The sequence below is a fragment of the Photinus pyralis genome, unplaced genomic scaffold (genome assembly GCF_008802855.1).
Source record: "Photinus pyralis isolate 1611_PpyrPB1 unplaced genomic scaffold, Ppyr1.3 Ppyr1.4_LG1, whole genome shotgun sequence".
Classification (NCBI taxonomy): Eukaryota; Metazoa; Arthropoda; class Insecta; order Coleoptera; family Lampyridae; genus Photinus; species Photinus pyralis.
In genome coordinates, this window is record NW_022170249.1 from 3638627 (window position 1) to 3662746 (window position 24120).

Sequence of the window (24120 nt, forward strand, 5' to 3'; positions counted from 1 at the left end):
CTAACACTGCTAATGCTACTAACACTGATAATACTGTTAATACAACTAATTATGCTAATACTAATACTGCTAACACTGCCAACACTACCAACAATGCTAACACTGTTAACACTAATACTACTAATTATGCTAATACTACGAATATTATACTAATACTAACACTGCTGACCCTGCTAACACTGCTAATAGTGATAATACTGCTAATATTACGAATGATATCCTAATACTAATACTGCTAGCGCTGCCAACACTACCAACACTGTCTAACACTGCTAACACTGCCAAAGACTACTAACACTGCTAATGCTACTAACACTGATAATACTGTTAATACAACTAATTATGCTAATACTAATACTGCTAACACTGCCAACACTACCAACAATGCTAACACTGTTAACACTAATACTACTAATTATGCTAATACTACGAATATTATACTAATACTAACACTGCTGACCCTGCTAACACTGCTAATAGTGATAATACTGCTAATATTACGAATGATATCCTAATACTAATACTGCTAGCGCTGCCAACACTACCAACACTGTCTAACACTGCTAACACTGCCAAAGACTACTAACACTGCTAATGCTACTAACACTGATAATACTGTTAATACAACTAATTATGCTAATACTAATACTGCTAACACTGCCAACACTACCAACAATGCTAACACTGTTAACACTAATACTACTAATTATGCTAATACTACGAATATTATACTAATACTAACACTGCTAACCCTGCTAACCCTGCTAACACTGCTAATAGTGATAATATTGCTAATATTACGAATGATATCCTAATACTAATACTGCTAACACTGCCAACACTACCAACACTGTCTAACACTGCTAACACTGCCAACCACTACTAAGACTGCTAATGCTACTAACACTGATAATACTGCGAATACTACCATACTGCCATACTAATACTGCCAATACTACTAATTATGCTAATACTACGAATGTTATACTAATACTGCTAACCCTGCTAACTCTACTAATAGTTATAATACTGCTAATATTACTCTACCAATTCTGCTAATATTACGAATGATATACTAATACTAATACTAATACTGCTAACACTGCCAACACTACCAACACTGCTAATACTGATAATACTGCTAATACTGCTAATACTGCTAAATATGCTAATCCTGCTAATAATGCTAACACTGCCAACACTACTAACACTGCTAACACTAATAACACTGATAATACTGCTAATACTACTAATTATGCAAATACTGCGAATGTTATACTAATACTAATACTGCTAACCCTACTAACACTGCACTGATAATACTGCTAATATTACTCTACCAATTCAGCTAATATTACGAATGATATACTAATACTAATACTGCTAACACTACCAACACTGCTAACACTGATAATACTGCTAATAATGCTAACACTGCCAACACTACTAAAACTGATAATACTGCGAATACTACGAATGTTATACTAATACTAATACTGCTAACCCTCCTAACACTGCTAATAGGGATAATATTGCTAATACTACTCTACCAATTCTGCTAATATTACGAATGATATACTAATACTAATACTGCCAACATACTGCCACCGCTGCCAACACTACTAACACTGATAATACTGCTAATGTTTGAAATATTTATTTACACGTCCCGATAGTTTAAGGTCCAACGAAGTCTACAGACTTGTCTGTTGGTACCTTCTTATATACATTGTGTAATATTACATCTACTAATTATTTTAGCATTTTCTAGTGCCGTTGGAGTTCGGTGCAATATTGAAAACAAGACCTAAATACATTGCATGGATGAGTTTCGAATACTAAGTAGGTAAGTATTTTATTTTAACACTTCACACATTGTTTTTATGTTCGTAGCCAAATTTTCACTACTTTCTTGAATTCACTTAGGTAATAATGTAATTTGTTCTATGTAGTCCGGTAACGAATTAAAGAGTGATGAAATTATACACTTGATTGATACTACTAATAGTAATACTCCAAACACTGTTAACACTACTAACTGTGCCAACACTACTAACACTGATAATACTGCCACACTACTACTAATACTGCCAATACTACCATGATAATACTGCCAATACTACCATTACTAATACTGGTAAAACTGCCAACACTACTAACACTGATAATACCGCCAATACTACTAATTATGCTAATACTACTACTAATACTGCTAATACTACTACTAATACTGCTAATACTGCTAACACTGCCAACACTGCCAACACTACTAACACTGCTAACACTGATGATACTGTTAGTATTACTAATTCTGCTAATACTACGAATGTTTATTTTACATGTACAGACAGTTTAAGGTCTAACAAAGTCTGCTGGTGCCTTTTCATATATGATTACATTGTGTAATATTATTTCTACTTCCTTTAGCATTTTATAGCGCCGTTGGAGTTCGGTATAATATTGAAAACAAAATCTACATGCATTACATGGATGCGTTTCGTTTAATTGTAAGTATTTTATTTTATTTTAACACTTCACACATTGTCTCTATTTGTAGCCTGAATTCTTGAATTCACTTAATAATGTAATTTCTTGTATGGAGTCCGGACACGAATTAAAAAGTGATGGAATTATACACTTAATTGTTTTTTGTCCATATTTGTTGAAGAAGCATGGAACATTGTAAGATGATCTTGTTGTAATTTGTTGGTGTTAATGTGTCACAATTTATTATTAATTCTCGTTTATTTTTATTACTTTGTGTATTAATTTTATCATTTTATGTTGCAGGTTTTCCAATTTCTTTATGTGTACGCTTCTGCTGATCCACAAACTTGAATTCCATACCGTATATGCGTCACAAGGAGTGATTTATAAACTACAAAACGTTTTCGTAACTACGATTTTACTTAGCATGTATAAACATCCTCCCGTTCTTTTTAATTTACTACGAGATTTACTACATGTCATTTATGTGTGTGTCGTACTTTAATCATTTATCAATGTAGATTCGTAAGTATTGCTAATACTACTAATACTGCTAATACTACGAGTACTAATACTACTAATACCACTAATACCACTATAATACTACTAATTGTATTGAATTGTTTATTTCCAGTTTCGTACAGTTTACGGTCCAGCTAAGTAAGTGCTAATACTACTAATACGACTTACACCAGTAATAGGTACCACTAATACCACTATAATACTACTAATACTACTAATAATGCTATAATACTACTAATACGACTTATACCAGTAATACCACTAATACTACCACAAATATTCCCAATTTTACTAATACTACTAGTACTAATAATCCTAGTATAACTACTAACAGTACTACCACCACTAATACCACCAATAATACTACCAATACGACTAATGCTAATGCTACTGCTAATGCTAATACTAAAGCTAATGCCAAAGCTAATGCTAACGCAAACGCAAATGCTAATGCTAGTGCTGATGCTGATCCTAATGCTGATTCTGATACTGATGCTGCTGCTGCTGCTGCTGCTAATGATGATGATGATGACAATGATGATGATGATGATAATGGTCATGCTGATGCTGATGCTAATGCTAATGCTACCGCTAATGCTAATGCTAGTGCTAATGCTTAAGTTAAAGCTAATGCTAATGCTAATGCTTGTCTTATTGCTAATACGAATACTAACACTAACACTAATACTAATACTAACACTAATACTAAAACTAATACTAATTTTAATACTGACAATACAATACTGCTAATACTAATACTAACACTAACACTAACACTAATACTAATACTAACACTAATACTAAAACTAATACTAATTCTAATACTGACTGACAGTACAATACAAAGTGATTACAAATGGTTTGGAACTCCGGTATGTAGGTATCATTGTCGGTGATTTCCTTTTTATGTCTTACCAGATCTTTCCTTAATCTAATGACAGGCATCATCCATGGTTCAAAATCTAACATATTTGCTTGTAACATTACGGGTAGAGCTATATTCTGCCGTTCAAAATGTTCCCAAAATCTCACATAAGAAGGTCGCGTGATGGTTGGACGTGCTCGATATAAGACCAGGTCAGCGTTAAACCGCACATTATTTGGATGAAACGGTAATGACTTGATCTTTATAATATAATTAGGCATTAACTGCTTTCTTCTGTTGTCTAGGAGCGGAACTACCGATGCCCAATTTAGACTATCCGCAGGACTTGTAGGAAACGCCCCAATGCAATACCTTATAACAGCGTTGTACTCTGTTCTGTTCCCCTGTACTTTGAGCTCGAAAAGCAAATCTCCTGCCCTAACACGAAACCGTCTATTCAACAGGAAAGACTTAATTATGAGCGGTAAGTTGCCCCTTAGATTATTAGGTTGCGATGTTATGGTATCTGGCATTTTTAAATTTGAATTTTCCCCGCTTTTATGCATTTAATTTATGGAGAAAAAAATGCAAGTCACGCCACTGTAAACTGCAAATGTTTTATCAGTGCTCTAATTCAAATGGTGCAAGGACGAAGTTGGAGGGCAGCAGTGATATGCAGAGTGCTTGATGCGCAAATCTAGATAAATGTATCCTTTATTTCCCACTTTGTAATTCTCTCATTAGCATAGAATACAGGGTGCTTGTGGGAAATTTCCATGTAGCGTGGCTAATGTTAGCGTGCCTTCACGAGTTACCTACTGGGTGGATTTTCTTGCTTGTTAAGGGGAGGTTTTGGGAGTGGTACACAGGGTGTTAATTCAATTTAGGGCGTATTTGATACCTATGTATTTAAAGGGGAATTTTCCATACGCTTTCATTATAGAGATTCATATACAGGGTGGTTAGATAGGTTAGGGTATTTGGGAGATTTTGTGAAGGTGATTTCAGAATTCAAGTACGATATTGTGTATTATTCGTAGGTACCGTGACCCCTGGTGTGAATATTGGGATCCGTTACATAACAGTAGTAATAAATACGTTAATTTTCGTGGAAGACGGTGGCAATGGTGGCACAATATTTTAAGTATCGGTGTAAAATTATAATTACGATGGAAATGAATTCCCGAGGGAGATAGAATTCTCCGATGTTGTCGTGCAGGTGGGAAGCCGAGTTGAAATACTATGTATTACAATGTAAAGTTGTTAAATGCAAATTGGAAAAGAGATGAAAAAGTAAGCAAGTATATATCCTGGAAGGTTTTCAATAGCTCTTTTCCCTTCCTTGTAATCAATAAAGAGCCTAAGGCTATCTCGTGTGATTAAGAGAGGGCAACCCTGGTTTGAATTGGATTGTTTTTGTTCTAACGTTTTTAATTAAATTTCAAAACCCCCATTTTCTTTTGTTTTATTTATGCTGATCGATGCTTACAGCGACACACATACATCCTCAAGCAACTCGGTTTGGCAGGAGTTTTGAATTTTGTTTTTGAGTTGCACAGTCGTTTCTCGGCTGGACTTGAGTTACTACAAGCAGGGTTATAAATATTTTCCAGTATACCGTGCTTCCTTGTTGTACTCGTATCATGCGCTCCTATGATATCAAAGAAGACAGATGCAAGGTGTTCCATTTTTCGGAACGCTTCCTGGATGGCGTGTTCAAGAACAAGTAGATGGTCTGTGGTGGATCGATTTTCCCCATTTATGCATTTCGATGCTGCAGTTTTTGTTGCTGCATTTTCATGACTCATTTTTTGATGCTCAATTAAAAAGGCATTGCTGTCTACACTGGTACAATTTATTGCATGCAACTACACTGTTTTTTTTTATTTTTATACAGTGGTCGTCATTTATACTTATTCAAAAAATAGTGAACAAATAATTTGAACCTTAACCTAAATTCTTCCAACTTGAACGCTCCTCCGTAAAACTGTTTACTCGGACATAATATATATATTTTTTTATTATTATTTATACAGGCGTCGACTGCTAAGGCCATTTGCCTGTTTACACGGACTTCTATATTTCACAGTACTGTTATAACATGAAAATAATATCACGCCGGTAAGTATATACATCTTCAAATTTCTTTATATAGATCAATATTTTTTAAGTACATGAGCGTTTTTTTAAAATACTTCGTGCGCAAGGCATCTTGTATACTTGTTGGTATTGTAATGTTAGTTCTTGCTGCACTAAATTTTCTGCATTCTAGCAAAACATGCTTTACAGTCAATCGGACATTACAGGTATCGCAAATCGGCCGATTTTGTCCCGTAAGCAGATATTGATGGGTCAATTTAGTGTGACCAATTCGTAATCTCGTAAGCACCACTTGATCTCGCCTCTTCTGTTTACATTTTAGCGCAGAAACTCCAATATTTGGTTTAACAATTTTTAAATTTGATTCCTCCCTGTCCCATTCCTTCTGCCATAGATTTACGGTGATTTTATGAATTTCTTTTATCTGGTCATCTATCGTTGTTGGGATGCCAGTATCTATCTGTCGCATTTACCATGTTTGCTGCAGCATTAGCAGCGGCATCTGCTCGTTCATTACCCAAAATGTCAACATGTGCAGGAGTCCATAGTAATACGGCACTTTTATTTAAAGTTTGTAAGTACGTATTGAGACATAGGATACGCTTAACATATTCATTTATAGAGAATATATCTTCAATAGCAGTTATGGCACTTAAGGAATCTGTACAGACGACGCATTTGATTTTGTTTGAAAAAGAGAATAGAAGTAATGCCTGCCAAATGGCAAATAGTTCTGCTGTGAAAATGGAACAGCATCGTGGTAGAGTCCATGAATGACTTATAGTGTCTACAGTTATCGCAGCTCCAGTACCAATATTGTTTTTTGATCCATCTGTGAAAATTACTAGATGGTCTTTAAAACATTCGATTTCATTTTTAAAAATGTTACGAAAAATTGTCGGGTTTGTTTCGAAACCCCTACCTATGTTCGTAGTAGAGTTAAAGCAACAAGATAACAACAAAGAAATTTATAACACAAAAATATTACTAAATACAAGTGTCGTTGTAGAACCCCCGCACGTCAAAAGAATAATTCCACAATGTCTAAAATGCCAGCGCTTTGGGCACACCAAGAATTATTGCCAACATAACTCCAGATGCGTTAAATGTACGCAAGTCCATTCCACAGGAGAGTGTCCGAGAACAATTAAAGACGATAAAGTTCGGTGTGTTAACTGTCATGGCAACCACCCAGCCAACTACCGTGGCTGCCTAGTCCACAAACAATTGCAAGAAAGACTATACCCAAGATTAAGAAAAGATGACAAAAATCTTTACAAAAGACCTTACCTACATTCCGAAACAACGCCAGGGATATCATACGCAGACAAAGCAAAAAATCAAGACCTATCCATGCCCTTCACTACTACAGAAAACATACCGCAATATCAAGCGATCCAACCAAACCAACAAGCCAGTGGCATTGAAGAACTACAGAACATGATGAAAAATCTCATTACACAAATAGGGACTATCATGAACCTTCTCACAACACTAATCACTAAATTAACATAATGGCTCAATTACTAAAAATAGTAGCTTGGAACGCCAACGGGCTAGGCCAACGTGCCCAGGAAGTCAAAATATTTCTTGAAATTCATGCAGTCGATATACTCCTGATTTCTGAAACGCATTTTACCGCCAGGAGCTACATTAAATTTCCACACTACACTGTTTACTCAACAAATCACCCCGATGGTTCAGCCCATGGAGGAACCGCAGTAATTATCCGTAATCGCATTAAACATCACGAACTTGCAAAATATCAAGAAAATCATATCCAAGCTACCAACGTCTCCATTGAAATTGAAAAAATCCCAGCCATAATCTCAGCAGTATACTGTCCACCGAAACACCTAATCACTCCAGCAGCTTACACACATTTCTTCAAGACGCTAGGCAATAGGTTCATTGCAGTAGGAGACTACAATGCAAAACACGAACATTGGGGTTCCCGCCTAACAAGAACAGACGGACGTCGATTAATGACTGCCGTACAAACTAACAACCTTACCTGGTTATCCACGGGGGAGCCAACATACTGGCCCACTGACCGCCGAAAGAAACCAGATCTTCTTGACTTTGGTATTGTTAAGGGCATAAACATCCGGCAGTGTACCGTTTCATCCTGCTTTGACTTAGCAGCTGACCATTCGGCCATTATAGTAACTGTAAACTCACACATAACTCAGGTTAAAACTCAACCTGCAATTTTAGTAGACGAACTGATTGGGAATACTTTCGCCAAAGACTTGAATACCAATTAGATCTTCAGGTCCCACTAAAAGATGAGTACGACATTGAGAGAGCAGTAACCTCACTTACAGAACTCATCCAAAACGTAGCATGGGAAGCTACTCCTAAATTGCCCATCCCTCAACAAACTAACAATACACCTACCACAATAAAGGACAAAATAGCCGAAAAACGCCGACTCAGGAAACGATGGCAACTCACCAGATCGGACCTCGACAAACGAGAGTATAATAGGGCCAACAAAGATCTAAAAAAACTCCTTAGTCAACATAAAAATCAAGGAATACAGAACTACCTTGAAAATCTCAGCGCAAAAGAACAGTCAGACTATTCCCTGTGGAAAGCAACGCGAAGAATAAAAAGACCAACCCCACACGTAGCTCCTATTCAACAGGAAAACGGTATCTGGGCTCGGAGTAACAAAGGAAAGGCGGATGCCTTTGCTGAATATCTCACTAAAGTGTTTACACCCTTCCCTTGTCAACTCCCGGACGAAGAGGTCAAAATACAGGAATTCTTAGAGTCCCCGTTTCAAATGAGCCTTCCACTCAAGCCCTTTAGAATTAAAGAAGTAGAAGAAGAAATCAAAAAGATCAACACAAAGAAATCTCCAGGATACGACCTGATTGCTGGGACAGTTATCAAGCAACTACCAACTAAAGCTATACAAGCCCTTACACATCTCTACAATTCTATCCTCAGAATCCGGCACTTCCCAAGTCAATGGAAGACAGCGCAAATAATTATGGTTTTGAAACCTGGTAAATCACCTACGGAACTTACATCATACAGGCCCATAAGCCTACTACCCATTCTGTCCAAGGTACTTGAAAAACTGATTCTGAATAGATTAATGCCAATTCTAGATGACCAACAACTAATTCCTAAACATCAATTCGGGTTCCGTAAACAACATGGTACCGTGGAGCAGGTACACAGAATAACCGACAAGATATACAGAGACTTGGAGGGAAAAAGATACTGCTCCTCAGTGTTCTTGGATGTCAAACAAGCCTTTGATAGAGTTTGGCATCAAGGTTTATGCTATAAGCTCAAACTGTTCCTACCCTACCAGATGTTTGAACTACTAAAATCATACATCACAAACAGGCACTTTTTAATCAAATACAAAGATGAAAATACAAATTTACACCCCATCTCCTCCGGCGTACCGCAAGGCAGCGCTTTAGGCCCTATCCTATATTTAATATACACCGCTGACCTACCCACATCACGTCTAACAACATCAGCGACCTATGCAGACGATATGGCCATTTTGGCCTCTCATGTCAATCCACAAGCTGCCTCAAGATATCTCCAAGCTCACCTCAACAAAATCCAGTGGTGGGCCAAAAAATGGCGTATCAGAGTGAACGAAACTAAATCCCAACATGTAACCTACACAATGAGGAAAGAAAATTGCCCTCCAGTGAACTTCAACGGACACCAACTACCACACTCAGAGACGGTCAAATATCTGGGTCTACATATAGATAGGAAACTCACCTGGAGAACCCACATATTTACCAAGCGTAAGCAACTCGGCCTTCAACTACAAAAATTATATTGGCTTATCGGTAGAAAATCTAAACTATCATTGGAAAATAAAATACTAATTTACAAAATAGTTCTTAAACCAATATGGACTTACGGGATATCCCTATGGGGCACTGCAGCTACTTCCACCCTAGCAATGCTTGACCGGTTCCAAAATAAAGTACTGAGAATGATCGTTGATGCGCCATGGTACGTCCCAAATAAGGTGATTTTAAGTGATCTACAAATTCCCACAGTGAAAAGTGAAATTAAAAACTTCAGTGTAAGATACAAAGACAGACTGAGCGTTCACCCCAACGATTCTGTGCACCAGCTTATGGACAATAATGATGAACCCAGAAGACTTAAACGTTTCAAACCATCTGACTTACCTACAAGATTTGAACATAAACTGTAAACTGCTTTTGTCAAATACTATACCTATATTATCTTCATAGCATACATCACATATTAAAAATGTAAGGGGAGACTTCGATGGAATTCTGCCCCACATGTCATTTTTTAATAATTAATTCAATCCTATTAAATACTTATTGCTAAATAAGCTATGGCAGATTGTATAATTAAAGGAGAATAAAAAAAAAAAAAAAAAAAAAAGGACACGGATAATACGTAATGCCTTGTAACATTTTCCTATCAAGAAATTTATATGGTCAGACCACAGGAGCTTTGAATCACACCCAATAACCGCACAGAATTTACCACTGGTATTACTTTTTCCCCCATCAATAATCGAGGATGTTCGTGTTCATTTCGAAGCCGACAAAAATGGGTGACAGTTGATTTGGATGCTGATAATAAGAAGCCATTTTTCATTGTGATCTCAATCAGGTTATTTATAATTCCTTGAAGTGAAGTCTGGATATTCTGCATACTGTCACCATGACAGATGACGGTAAGGTCATCTGCATAGGCAAAGAACTTTGTTGTCGTATCTTGCTCAGGCGTACGAATCCTCAAGAGTTTATCCATCGCAATCAAGAATAATGTCACACTGAGAATACCTCCTTGAGGGACGCCGTTCTCCACTGACCGTAGGCTTGAGCATGCTGTTCCGATTTGTACCTGAAGAAAACGGTTGTTCAAGAAGGATTGGAGCATTTTCGGTAAGTTGCCTCTCATACCCCATTTGTGAATTTCTTCCAGGATACCGTATCGCCAGGTCATATCGTAGGCCTTTTCAATGTCAAACATTACTGCCACGAGATGCTGCCAACCTTTGAAGGCTTCCAAGATATTGTCTTCTAAAAATATCAATCCATCTAACGTAGAGTGCTGTTTTCTAAAACCTGTTTGGAATTTGGAAATATATTGATGTTGTTCCAGAAAAGTGACTAGCCGGAAATTTATCATTTTTTCAAATATCTTTCCTAGGCAGGACGTTAGAGATATCGGCCTGTAACTACCCGGAACTACGGGATCTTTGTCTGGTTTCAATAGAGGAATTACAGTAGCCACCTTCCACTTGTCCGGAAAAACACCTTTAAACCAAAAATGATTATACAATTCTAATAATTTATTTTGGTCTACGTTAGAGAGATGGGTGATCATAGCGTAATGAATACGATCAGCTCCTGGCGATGATTCCTTACAATTTCTCAGTGCATGTCGGAGTTCCAAAATAGAAAAAGGACTATCATATGGGTCGGTGGGGTTTTTTTGTGTAAAATCTAGGTAATTACTCTCTTTCTCATTTTTCTGCAGAATAAAATCTGCGTTGTAATTTCTAGAACTACTCACCATCGAGAAATGGTCAGCAAATATTTCTGAAATCTGAACAGGATCTGTTAAAATTTGGCCATTTTGATTAATAGCTGATGATACTGACAAATTATTGTTTCCGGAGATAGACTTAATTTTCTTCCAAACCTCTGCAGAGGAGGTATTTGATGAAATTGAGGACACCTATTGCTTCCAACTGTCACGTTTACTCGTTAATATAGATTTCCGAGCAATCGCACGCATTTTTTTAAAAAGGATTAAATTTTGTTGGGAGGGATGTTTTCGAAAATTGTTGAATGCCCTTTTTTTGTTACAAATTGCCCGTTGGACTTCATCGTTCCACCATGGTACAGATTTGGTTATCAAAATATCTTTGCTTTGACGGATAGATTTGGTTGCTGCCTCGATTATTGCTGAAGTAACTTTTTCAACACATTGATCAATTCCATCATAATATTATAATGGATTTTGAAGAAATTGCATTATTGTTCATTTTTATCGGTGCCTCCGCTCTTCTGTTCCTCAGGAAAAGACGTTCGTGGGTCAGAACCTGATTGAACAGCGCGAATCTCAATTACAAGGTAATTTGCACTTATTGCATAGCCTACTCGCTACAGATCGTGACAATTTTTTTAAATTGTCATACACAGGTAACTCGCTTTTGCTAACTGTAATAGCGTCAATCCTCTTATTTTGTAAAGGCACGGCGTATCCAGAACAGATGCAATGCTAATGATGTAGGAAATAAGTAGGTATAGTTCTTCGTACGGGGTATGAAGCCTTTCACTTTCCCATAATCTAGAATGAAAAAAATCAGAGCGTTGATAAAAGGGCATTGAGGTAGAAAAAGGCATTATACAATATACAGTGAGTTTTTTTTAAATGCGAACATAGGAGTTTGCTTGCAATGTAATTTCCCTATTAGTCCAGTCAAATTACGGTTTGGGCTGGATGTTGTCACTTCACTCAACGACACTAAGCGTATCCTATGTAAAAAAATCCGTTGAATCCGAAAATCATAGTCCCTCTGGCCGGAAACGCTCGGAACATATTGTTATAAACAAAAAACGAAGAAAAAATGGGAAAATGTGTTTTTTCACATTTGACTTCGAATATCTCGTTAACTATTGCTCGGAGGGAAAAAATGAATAGAAATTAATTTGTTTAAAATAAAATTTTCTATAAGATACAGTCCGGTCCGGAACGCTCATTTTCAACTGTTATTGTTATTTATGGAAATTAATAAAAATCATTCATTTTGGTGAAATAGAAGCATAAAAACGTTCACGCTTTAAAGAATCGATCGGTGCGACCCGATTTGCAAAATTATTTTTGGTTGTTTCGAAAACTGGCTTCAAAGTCAAAAACTGATTTCTCGTGAACCATTAATCGGATTTGGACGTATTTTTTTTAATGTACGGCTTTCCGAGAGCTTTACATTCGCCTATTATACAGTTATATTTTTTTTGGTTATATTTCGGGAGTTAGTCCATTTGTTAACTAAGAAAATTCTTCGGATTTTGAACAAAAATTTCACAGTCCGTCGATTTGCAGGAATCATCGGGACAATTATTGGAAAAGATTGTTTTAGGGTTATAATATGTATAAAAAAATTGAGAACACTCTTGTACTCCCCCAGTTTGAAAGACAAAGCATCTCTTTTTCTACTTGTTTATCTAATTAATCAATGAGTATGAAACCTACGGTGATCTGGTTTGTCATATTGTTTTGGTATCAAAAGTAGTAACTAAATACGGATTTTCAAAAAGATCGAATGAATTTTACTTAACAATAACAAAGTGTTAATTTTAGAGATTACTGTTTTTACATTTTTCCCTAAAAAACAATAACATTTGAAAATGAGCGTTCCGGACCAACGGTGTCTTATAGGAAATTTTATTGTAAACAAGTTCATTTCTATTCATTTTTTCCCTCAGAGCAATAGTTAACGAGATATTGGCAGTCAAATGTGAAAAAACACGACATTTTCCCATTTTTTCTTCGTTTTTTTGTTTATAACAATATGTTCCCGGCGTTTCCGGCCGGGGGGACTATGATTTTCCGATTCAGCGAATTTTTTTACATAGAATACGCTTGGTTTCGTTCAGTGAAATGACAACATCCAGTTTATATTACTTTTAGAGCTAATTTGACTGGACTATATGTTCGATTTTTAAAAAAACACATCAATCTACGAGGTGTGCGCGGTTCACATTCCCAAAACGCGCAACTTGTGTGACTATGAACAGCAACTCATAGTCTTTATGATGAAGAGCACTCGGTAAGATTTTTTTAAATAAGCCATGTGAGGCCATAGCAACTTTAGGATAAATTTTTCTTAAACTTACGATAACTTGACTTCACATGGCACGTGCTGACATCACAATTCATTGTGAACCAACCAGGGAACCAACCTTCAATTATTTGTAGGTCATGTGCACCTGGTATTCTACTAATTTGATTTATTCAATACATAAATGAAGAAAATAAGAAAATAAATAACGAAAACAATTACAATAAATGTTCGAAGTGTCCTCTTAGACATTCTAAGCAATAACCTAACCGATTTCGTAATTAAATTGGACGGCGGTATTTTTAAAAATGTGACAGCTGTCAATTGTATCTACTACTCATTTGAACTACTCAAGATTGATGTGTTTTTTTTTTAAATCGAACATAGGGAAATTACATTGCATACAAACTCCTATGTTCGCATTAAAAAAAAATTCACTGTATATATACAAAGATTACAATCCCACTGCTCGACACCAAATGATGAATCACATAAGCAACAAACTGCATAAGTGCATACGCCCTTGATCGATCTATACCAAGATGGTAGGATGCGCGGTTAGTTGCGCAAAATTTTTCCGCGCTAGTGAGTTTTCATGCTGTTGTGGGTATGCGGTGGTAAAGGATTGGTTGTGGCTCATAAAGAAGTATTAAATATTTTGTTGCCTCCCGTGTCCAAGTAAAGGCAGTTTTTCAGGTCAAACTTATTGGACGGTAGTGTTGTGCTAACAATGGATCTTTACCTGGTAGGTATAGGGACCACAATGGTTCGTTTCCATTTTGGAGGGTAGGTAGATTCACTCCAACACGCATTGAGGAATTGTAAAATAATTTCTTTCATTTCAGCGCTACAATGGCGATACAGATGGCCGTGTCAGTTCTTTCAGAATAAAAGGTAAGTTATATTATAATTCAGGTTTTCTTTTAAAGTTGACATGTGTAGATTCTTTTCCAGGTTTAGTACTCAAAAAGCTAGAGGAGCTACTAACCTTATAGAATTGATTAGCAAAAGTATTAGTTATATCTTGCAGATTATTTGTGTTTCGCAAAAACGTCGCGTAATTGGAACAAATTTTAGCGAATATAGCTCCCACTTTCTTCCACATTTCACTATTTGTAGTTTCCGGTGTCATGGCGTATTGTTATTTGTTGCAAGTGTTGAGATGTTATGTAAAATGTTCCCAATTTTCTTGTTTGATTTTTTACTTAGCTATATCGTTTGAATATGTGACCTCGGACCATAATAATTATGGAAAAGTGGTCACTATATGATATAAATTATTTTCCATCTCGCATTTTAAATTAGTGTGTATAGTTGGTGAACATACTATAGTGTTCCTAAGAGTCTATCAAGCCGACACTGAAAACGTTGACTTACCCTATACTTACCGTTGGCAACTCTGGGGAAAACCTCTACAAGCAGAGCCACCTACCTTTCAAGTCGAAACCATGGACGTTTCGCGGCACTTTTGAATTTGGATGGCAGTCGGCTCGATATGAGTGGCACGAATGAACTCCTACGTTGTGTAATCGGTTCTTGTATGTGTTGGGACGTGAGACATAATCGGGAAAGGAATTAAATAAAAGAGAGAAATTTTGTGCGTAAGAAATGACAAGAACAAATAAATATATTACGCACACAACAAGACCATGCGAGGGAAACCTTCTACGTGACTAAAACCCTGGCATAGGCCACACAAATACATGAAATAAATCACCTACAGCAATAAAATGCAAGAGAAAATACACATAAACAAAACATCTCAAATTGTATAATAAAAATCAGAGAATCAAATTAAATGCAATCAAAAGTTCATAAAAACAACATACACAAGACATCATAAATGCAGTGGAAAACATGATCAATCAATTCAGTACAAAAACATCAAAATACCTGTACGATCAATTGAGATAACACAACTCGTAAAATAATAAATTGCATGTACATTTGTACATAGGAAACATGTAAATGGTGTGTCTCTACTCCAGCCTTCCGTTAACATAATTTTATTTAACACGAAAAGTAGGTACATGTGAGAATGCCAATGGCCAATAGCAAGTTGTTAGAATAATTAAGTAATTTTAAGGAACTTCGATATTTAATTTATGTTGTCCATATGTTTTTTCGTGCTATCTTAATATTTAGTTTCGGTCTCAAAGAAAACCACCGCCTTGTCACCCTAACTTCACTGAAATTTATGTTTCCGAATGCGTGACCAGGTGGACCATAAACACATGGCCACATTACATGGGGTTTTCGAGGATATTAATTTAGGGCAGTTTTAAACAAGTCGCATTCTGAACCGCGCCAGAATCGGTCGTTCAGCAAATAATGTAAACCGGTAATCTTAAGATGATAAATTCAAACTTTATACTCACTTTAATTTAATTATACTTGCTATTCAAATTTAATAATAGTACATTATATATCAAGGTAGAGAAGTCCACTATTATTGCCTGAGCACCAAGATTACATCTCGAGGCGCTTGCGCCGAGGGGTGTAAGGTGCGAAGGCAATAATAGACTTCTCTACCGTGGTATATATACTATTTTTTTCACTACTAGCACTTGAAATCCTCTAAATTAACATATTATATTGATAAGAGAGTTAACGGTTGGACAGAATTGTTTGTTTCTTAATTTAACATGTCAATCAAGTACGTGGAAGTACAAGTCAAACAGGCCGTATTTTGTTCTGTCATTGAGATTTTTCAAAGAGTAATTTCGTTCGAATTTTTTCAAAATATGATAATAGTTATGTAATTTATCTGGAAATTGCGAATGGTGGCAATTATTCGTTTTAGAGAACTTGTCTAAACGTTCATTGAGCAAAATTTCGGGTTGTGTTTTCTGAAAGTGACAGCGTGACAGTTCTCATTATTGACTACTAGTTAATAATAAAAAATTATTAACCACTTTGAACAAATGCCGAGAAAGCCTACTTTACAAGTGGAAAAAAGGTTAATAATCATGTCATCAGACGCTAGTAGTGAAAAAAATTATTATCGTTGGTTACGAAACAACCTGGTCCTTCGTTCGAAGTCGGAGATCGATCCAAGATCTCAATCACAAGTATTCATGTGAAAATCGATTATCGCTCAAACAGAACATATTTTAAATAGAGAAAATGTTAATGAGAGGGCATTGCATTGCTAAGATGCTAAGAACTGCAATCCGCACGAGACGAGTAGGCAACAAATACAGTGAAAGATCGAACTGTATTAGGTACTCACTCCACGGAGACAGAAAGAACCACTTGCGGCTTGCCACACAAACATCGAAACATCAAATAACAGCCCCCCCCCTCTTTATTTTTTAGTGAGCGGGGTTGCAGACCAGGGCTGCTCTATCAACCCAGCACAACTATACATTTGTAAATATCCGTGCCCGCACCCCGATTCGAACCTGGGACCCTTAGTGCCGCAGTTCTTACTTATTAAGTAGGCGTTTCACTAATTCCGTAGAGGTTGCCTGCAGTTGATTTTAACAAACTTTATTTTATGTTTAGAACAAAAGATTAATAGAGTTATTCGTAAATCCAGCCTTAGTAACTACCTAAAGTGAAAATGAATTCGGTAACTTAAGTCTCTTGGAATAATAAATTAATACGTTAAAATGCCTGGATTTCTCTGAAAAGTATTTATCAAACTTGCACAACGAGTAGGTAGTCATAATCCATCCCTGCAGGTGTTCGTATCTTTTCCGAACAAGATTTGTGTTAGAGAATACTTAATGAATAGGAACGTGTACTTCATTCATACAGACAAGTGGGGAGTATACAGTAAAGATTTGGAAGGGCAATAAAATAAAGATGTAGATGCTTTGGATTACCAACGATATATCATTACATGACGGATTCGGGAAACTGTTATGTTCTAATAGGTACTTATTTTTTATACTTGTGTTAAAAATGGAAATGTGTAGTAAGTTAGAGGGTTTTTTTGTGAAACGTGGAAATAATGTATGAGGAACTTTTGTAGAACGTAATCCGCTTTAGATTTACGCTATAAGTCCACATTTTTATTTTCATCTTATATTTTTCGACTAGCTACCTACTGCTATGGAAAAATGATGAAAACCCTTATTTCTCATCCTTACTTTGTAGCATACGGAGTGAGTATAAGTACTTAGCTGAAAGACGAGTGAAACGCAAAATGCAGTTTATATACTAATAAGATGTTACGGGGATGATCACATTCTTTAGCCAACCTAACCGCTAAATTCTGTTACTTATAAGGTATTAAGCATTATGGTATTAGCAATACTTTACATGATGAATTACTTTTAAAATTCGCGGAGCGCTAAATTAGGCGAGATGGCGCGTGTTCGACCACTGGAGTACCCTAACGGCTAAATAACGAACCCATTCAGCCATCACGATGCCCTTGATTAAAAAAAACGATTTAAATTTTGGTTTCGACCAGGGTTTCGACATTCTTGCTTTTTAGGTAGATTTGTATCTGTAATGTTCCCAAAGGAATCACGATTACATCAAGTTATCATCCATTAAAGTAAAATAATTGAACAAACTCGTCTGTACATTTTTATTGCCATCCATCGACTGCGCGCTTTCTTGTGCAAATTTCTTTCAACGTGTGATTTTTTTTTGTGGGGATTCCTGAAAGATCGAGTGTTTAGAACTCGCCTACATAACACCAATGAACTCAAGGACAGGATTCGTGAAGAGATTTCATTGATCTCTGTCGAGTTGTTGCAAAGAGTTATGGCAAATTTGCGTTCGCGAATGGAGGAATGCGTGCGCTTAGAAGGAGCTCATCTAAGAGACGCAATTTTCAAAAAGTGACATGTTTATTGAAGTGACATCAAATGGCATGATTTCATCTTCATAATAGTTACGAAGATATGTACATAAAATTAATTTCTCTTTGATTATTTCTTTATTCATAATCGATCGTTCCCGCGCGCCACCTTGTATAAACTTTACGTGGGAAACCAAACTCTACTATATCCAATATGTCTAAATCATCTTCTATGAAAAATTCTTCAACAACATCCATAATTTATCAAAATTTATGACACCACAGAAAGAAAATCAAAATAAAGATACTGGTAGTATTTACTATAACCTACAAATTATGACATACTCGTACTAATCAGACCTTTAAACGCCCAAAATTGGACGTTTAGATTAAACATAGGTTACACATTTCTAAACGTTGATTAATGTACGGTGCAAACCCTGTCTATTGCTAAACAATGTTTACGACTTTAAACGATGTTTAGTAAAACGGTGCAAACGGTCATTATATACAGGGTGATTCCTATAGTACCTGCCACCGTTTGGGAGCGTGTAGGTGGTGCGTAGGGGAGTATTTTGATATAGGACACTTGGGGTCGGAAATCTAAAATAAGGGTGCCAGAGCCAAATTTACCTTCTGGAATTTCGCGCCTGTAGGTTGGCAACCCAACCGGCCGGCGGTGCACACGGGCGCTAGTGGGCTGCGAAATAGGAGGAGGTCGGTGTAAACAAACAAACTTTTCGAAATGGGTGCTTAAATGACCCAAGTATCGATGTGCATCATCAAATCTGTGTGTAAAGTTAAGCCTCCGTCAGCTTACCTGCAATTGCCCTGTCTCGCACAGTCGGAAGTGAACTTCTTGAAAGACCTGTCTGCAGGGTAACTGACGGTTTGGATACCGCTCAGCGTACGCTCGTCGTGCAGCTCGTGCGTTACCATTTGCCAATCCGTACATGAAGTGCATATCCGCGTATTCCGTGTTAGTAAAACGTGCCATAGTGTTTATTCACTTGATACGCGTCGTTGCAGACGGGATTTCGTGGGTTTAAACAAAATTCTGATCAAGTGTCAGCCACACATCACCGCCTGAGATCGCTCCGTGTGCACCGCCGGCCGGTTGGGTTGCCTACCTACAGGCGCGAAATTCCAGAAGGTAAATTTGGCTCTGGCACCCTTCTTTTAGATTTCCGACCCCAAGTGTCCTATATCAAAATACTCCCCTACGCACCACCTACACGCTCCCAAACGGTGGCAGGTACTACAGGAATCACCCTGTATATAAAACAGGTATGGGTACTTACTGTGACACCTTCAACAGAAGTTCACTTTTAAGCATCTGCTCAGAATATATAATTCCTTCATTAGTTAGCCAGCTTTGAATGTCACCTTTTTTCCATGAAACATTAGGTGCTTTGTTAACTTCCATATTGTGATACGGCGCATTATCGATAATAATGACAGACGGTTCACTTAAATTTGGAAGCAATTGATTTTGAAACCAATGTAAGAAATTCGTCTGGTTCATTTCTCCGTGATAATCACCACTTGAAGTTTTTGATGCGAATATTAAATTTGTACCAGGTATGAATCCTTTCTCATTTCCAGCATGCAGAATTATTTGTCTGTAACATATTTTTTGCTATAATTATTGTTACCACTATTAATAATAAACCAACCGCTTTCCATCAGTTTTGATGGTTTTCACACTTCTTTCATTACTATCTTGCCATGAGCGTTGTATAGTGCCATTTTGGAATATCCACGTTTCATCAAGAAAAACAAATTGGTACAAATCTTTTTCCTTGAAATCTTTGTATTGGCGCAGAAAACGAATTCTTTTACTTGCCACATGGGGTAGTTCCATTAGACCTCGCCTGGGCTCGTCTTTTTTCCATTTAAATCCAATTTCTTTTAGCACTGTTCGCAATGATGCCAATGAACCATGAAAAATGACTTTTTCACGAAGCTGTTCATGCACAGATGCCAATGTAACATGCACTTCTGCAACTCTGATTACACAAAATGTGATCAACTTACTGTTTTCGTACATTTCATAAATTGTGTTTCTAATACCATCGACGTTCAAATTAGATACATCTGTCACAGGTTTAAGGCGAGGACGATTCTTTAAAGGCGACGTCAACACTTCATTCTTCTTCACTGCCGCTGATATGGTACTGACCGTGGAGATACTGATACTTAAAGCTTGTGCCACTCTCTACGATAATTATACTTAGTAGAATAGGTACCTAACGTAAAAATTATGCTTTTGTTACCTCTCTTACTGCCTGCAAAGGTAACAAGGGCCCTCCATGGTCACGCTCTTGTTCAAAATACAGAATTAAAGATGCTACCATTTTTTTAGCAGTGCTACCCAAATTCTTCGTCATCGTAATAAATAACGCTTCACAGTACGACAAAAAGTTGTTCTGAAAAGAACAGTTTGGTTTGTGGAATTGAGAAGCTTGATACAAAGGCACGAAACTACGATAAACTAGACGATTCGAAGCACACGCAAGGTGACAGAATGGGTGACAGATAGCAACATAACCTTAAATGCATAGTACAGAGTCGCGCCAACATCGCATTTCTGTACCAACCGTATTCTTACAAATAAACTGTTTTTAACTTATAACAACACATCCCATTTAAATATTTAGGTTGGTACGTCAAATTATTCCAGTAATGACGTGCAACGGAAAACTTGTTATTTTACCTATATTCATAGATATAGAAAGAGCTTTTGACAAAACAACTTTCGAAACAATAGATATTGCTCTACGACACCAACGAAAGTCGTACGAGACTGGATTACGCAGCTGCTGAATCTCAGAGCAGTGCGTATCAGCGTTCGCGACGAAACACTAAGGTGCACTGGTATACTTTGTTTCACTGGTGCTGAACCTGACGTCATAAATGTGATTCTCACTTCATTACATTTAAATCGATTGAGACAAAAAAATTACGTCATTAACGTAAGTCGTGACAAATAAACCAATTGATCTGTCATAATATCAATCCGTCAAATGATTTTCGTTATAGACAGATTTCCAGTGTTAAACGCCTTTTCGTTAGGTAGTTTGTGTTAAAAGTGAAGTAAATATCATCAAAGTTAAAAACGCTTAGGCAAGTCGACAGTGCAGCAACGCCGTTAATAGACAAGTATTTTAAAAATTTTACCACATAATGGTTCGATTCGCTCATATCATGAATTTAGGTCATTCCCGTTACCATTAGGTAAATATGACGAACCGATACACAGAATGAAGAGGTTCGCTAGAACACTTAGGTATTGAATTGATTTTATAGGTGAGAATGTTACACTCCGTTCCTTACACAGTAATCTTCAACGACTTGATGGCGTAGAAATATCTGCTACCTCTTTGTCCCGCAGTTTGAAGAAACTGAAATTCACGTGGCAGATGAGAGATGCACCGTTTCCAATAGATTATTTTTAATGGAACAGCCCTATGCAGTTCAAAGAAGACTACAATTTTTGAGAGACTTTAAACACAACGAAACTTCACTCTTTCCATTACGACCTGTGGTTTTAGACGAAACCTGGATATACAGTAAAGGGTCTTTTAGAAGAAGCTGGCAAGATGGTACTCTCAAAACAGTTAGAAAAAGAAGTGAGTGAAGGGGTCCGGTATATACCTACTACTCCATGCAGGATCAGAAGATGGATTTGTGGTGTAGTGTCGTTTTTTCTTATGTACATACGATTTGAATATGAACATTTGAGAGTTTTTTCAGGAATAAATATCATCACTACCTGTTTTCTCTCACAATTGCGTTTTTTTTAAATAAATCGGATCAGAAGATATTCAAGATCCTTATGCGAATATCTCGACTGTGTGGCAAAAGAACAGAAACTGTATGTATGCGTTGTTATTTCAATGAGCCAGTGGTATAATGACTACGCTTTATCTCAAATTTGTAAGATGTATAAATGCGAAAGGCTTACCGATAAACCATGGCCTATTCTACTTCTGCATTAAAATTCGCGCAACTTAACGCGTATTCTTCACATTGGTAGCATACCTACTTAATTTTACATCAACATTATGTAAACAAAATATTAATTTACGAACTGCCTAAACAAACTTTAAGTTACAAATGTTCCTATGCGTTTTCTGTAACCATCATACACTTAATCTCAAAGAGTTTCGGATGCTCTGGCAGTATCCATTTCGATTGTCGGTGCAAAGAATCGGTTACGTGAGGTGATTACAAACGGTGGAAAAGGTTTAATTCATACCAACGGACTTCCTCTACATAAAATACATGACCATTTACCCATTATAAAACTTAAGAACAGGAAAAAACCTATCAGGACCAGATGCCTTATAAGTGATTGTCAACTTGGGCGGTCTAATCATGATGAACGATAGTGACACCTTAATAAATAAGTTGAAACGTCAATGTGACAATATGTAAACCAACTACTAATTTACGACCTGCCTTAATTTTGCTATGACGTCAGATAGTGTGACGAAAGGTTCAGCACCCTTGAAACAAAGTATAGTGAGAGTATGCCCCTTAGACCATTATAGTAAATAAAAGTTTATTAGCCCTATGCTTTCAATACAAAATGGATGGTCACGGATAGAGGGCACCGTAGTCGTGGGTATGTAAATCTCAGGGTAAGGACGTTTTTTTTAATTTATAGGTTGATGGCTAGGTTGACAGTCTCAAATCGTTTCTAATCGGACAGATTCGTTTACCCTGAAACTCACATACCCAGGCGATGTCCTTGACCATATTTTAGTTACAATTAGCAGTCCATGCACTATAAATGTTCTAAGGTATGCCCCCAAGGTGGAGTGCAATCACCATTTCTCTGGAACTTACCTGTAACAGAACTAACAGCCTCCTCTGTCGCCTCAATGACAGTGGCTACTATACGCTGGGATATGCGGATGATATATCCATACTAAAAAGCGGTAAATTTAAGGCTGCTCTATGCAGATTGATGCAATCGGGTCTTACAGTAACTGAAGCATGGTGTAGGGAACACTCCTTGTCCATCAACCCCACAAAAACGGAGCTAGTTCTCGTCATAAGAAAAGAAAGGTAGATGGTCTTCGAACATCTCTGCTATTCCAAGAACACCTCCAGTGGAACTAGTTTTATGCTTCATGGTACTCTAATGAAAGGTCTCAACGAAAGGAATTAATTTCTGCCAAGCATAGCCCTCCTCCTCTACCTCTTATCGTCATCGGGTATATTCCCTTATACCTCAAGAACGGATTGTCGGAAGAGGGTACTCACAAAGGGCGATTGAGAAGTCTGCAAGAAATATATCCATTGATGATGTCAAAATAAAAGATATTTCGGTTAAAAAAATGAGCTTTATCTGCACAAGAGTTGTACTCAATTTATAGTTGTTTCATTCATTTACAATAAAGTTAATATAATCGTATTGTAACGGAAACGCTCCAGACGTGACGTCGCCTTTGACGCTCTGGAATTTTCTAGGCGCGCGATAGTGGGAATGTTTGCGACGTATCTGGTAATTACGCGAGTGTTCTGGACTTACATTGCTTGCGTGTATAA

At 37.0% G+C, this 24120-nt stretch overlaps 1 long non-coding RNA gene across 1 annotated transcript; it reads left to right on the forward strand.

The window, feature by feature from the left end:
• The first annotated feature begins 3847 nt into the window (after positions 1-3847).
• LOC116169536 lies at positions 3848-5266 on the forward strand. Its single transcript, XR_004144989.1, has 3 exons — positions 3848-4121; positions 4180-4358; positions 4915-5266. It is a non-coding gene; the product is annotated as an uncharacterized LOC116169536 (long non-coding RNA).
• Positions 5267-24120: the final 18854 nt, after the last annotated feature.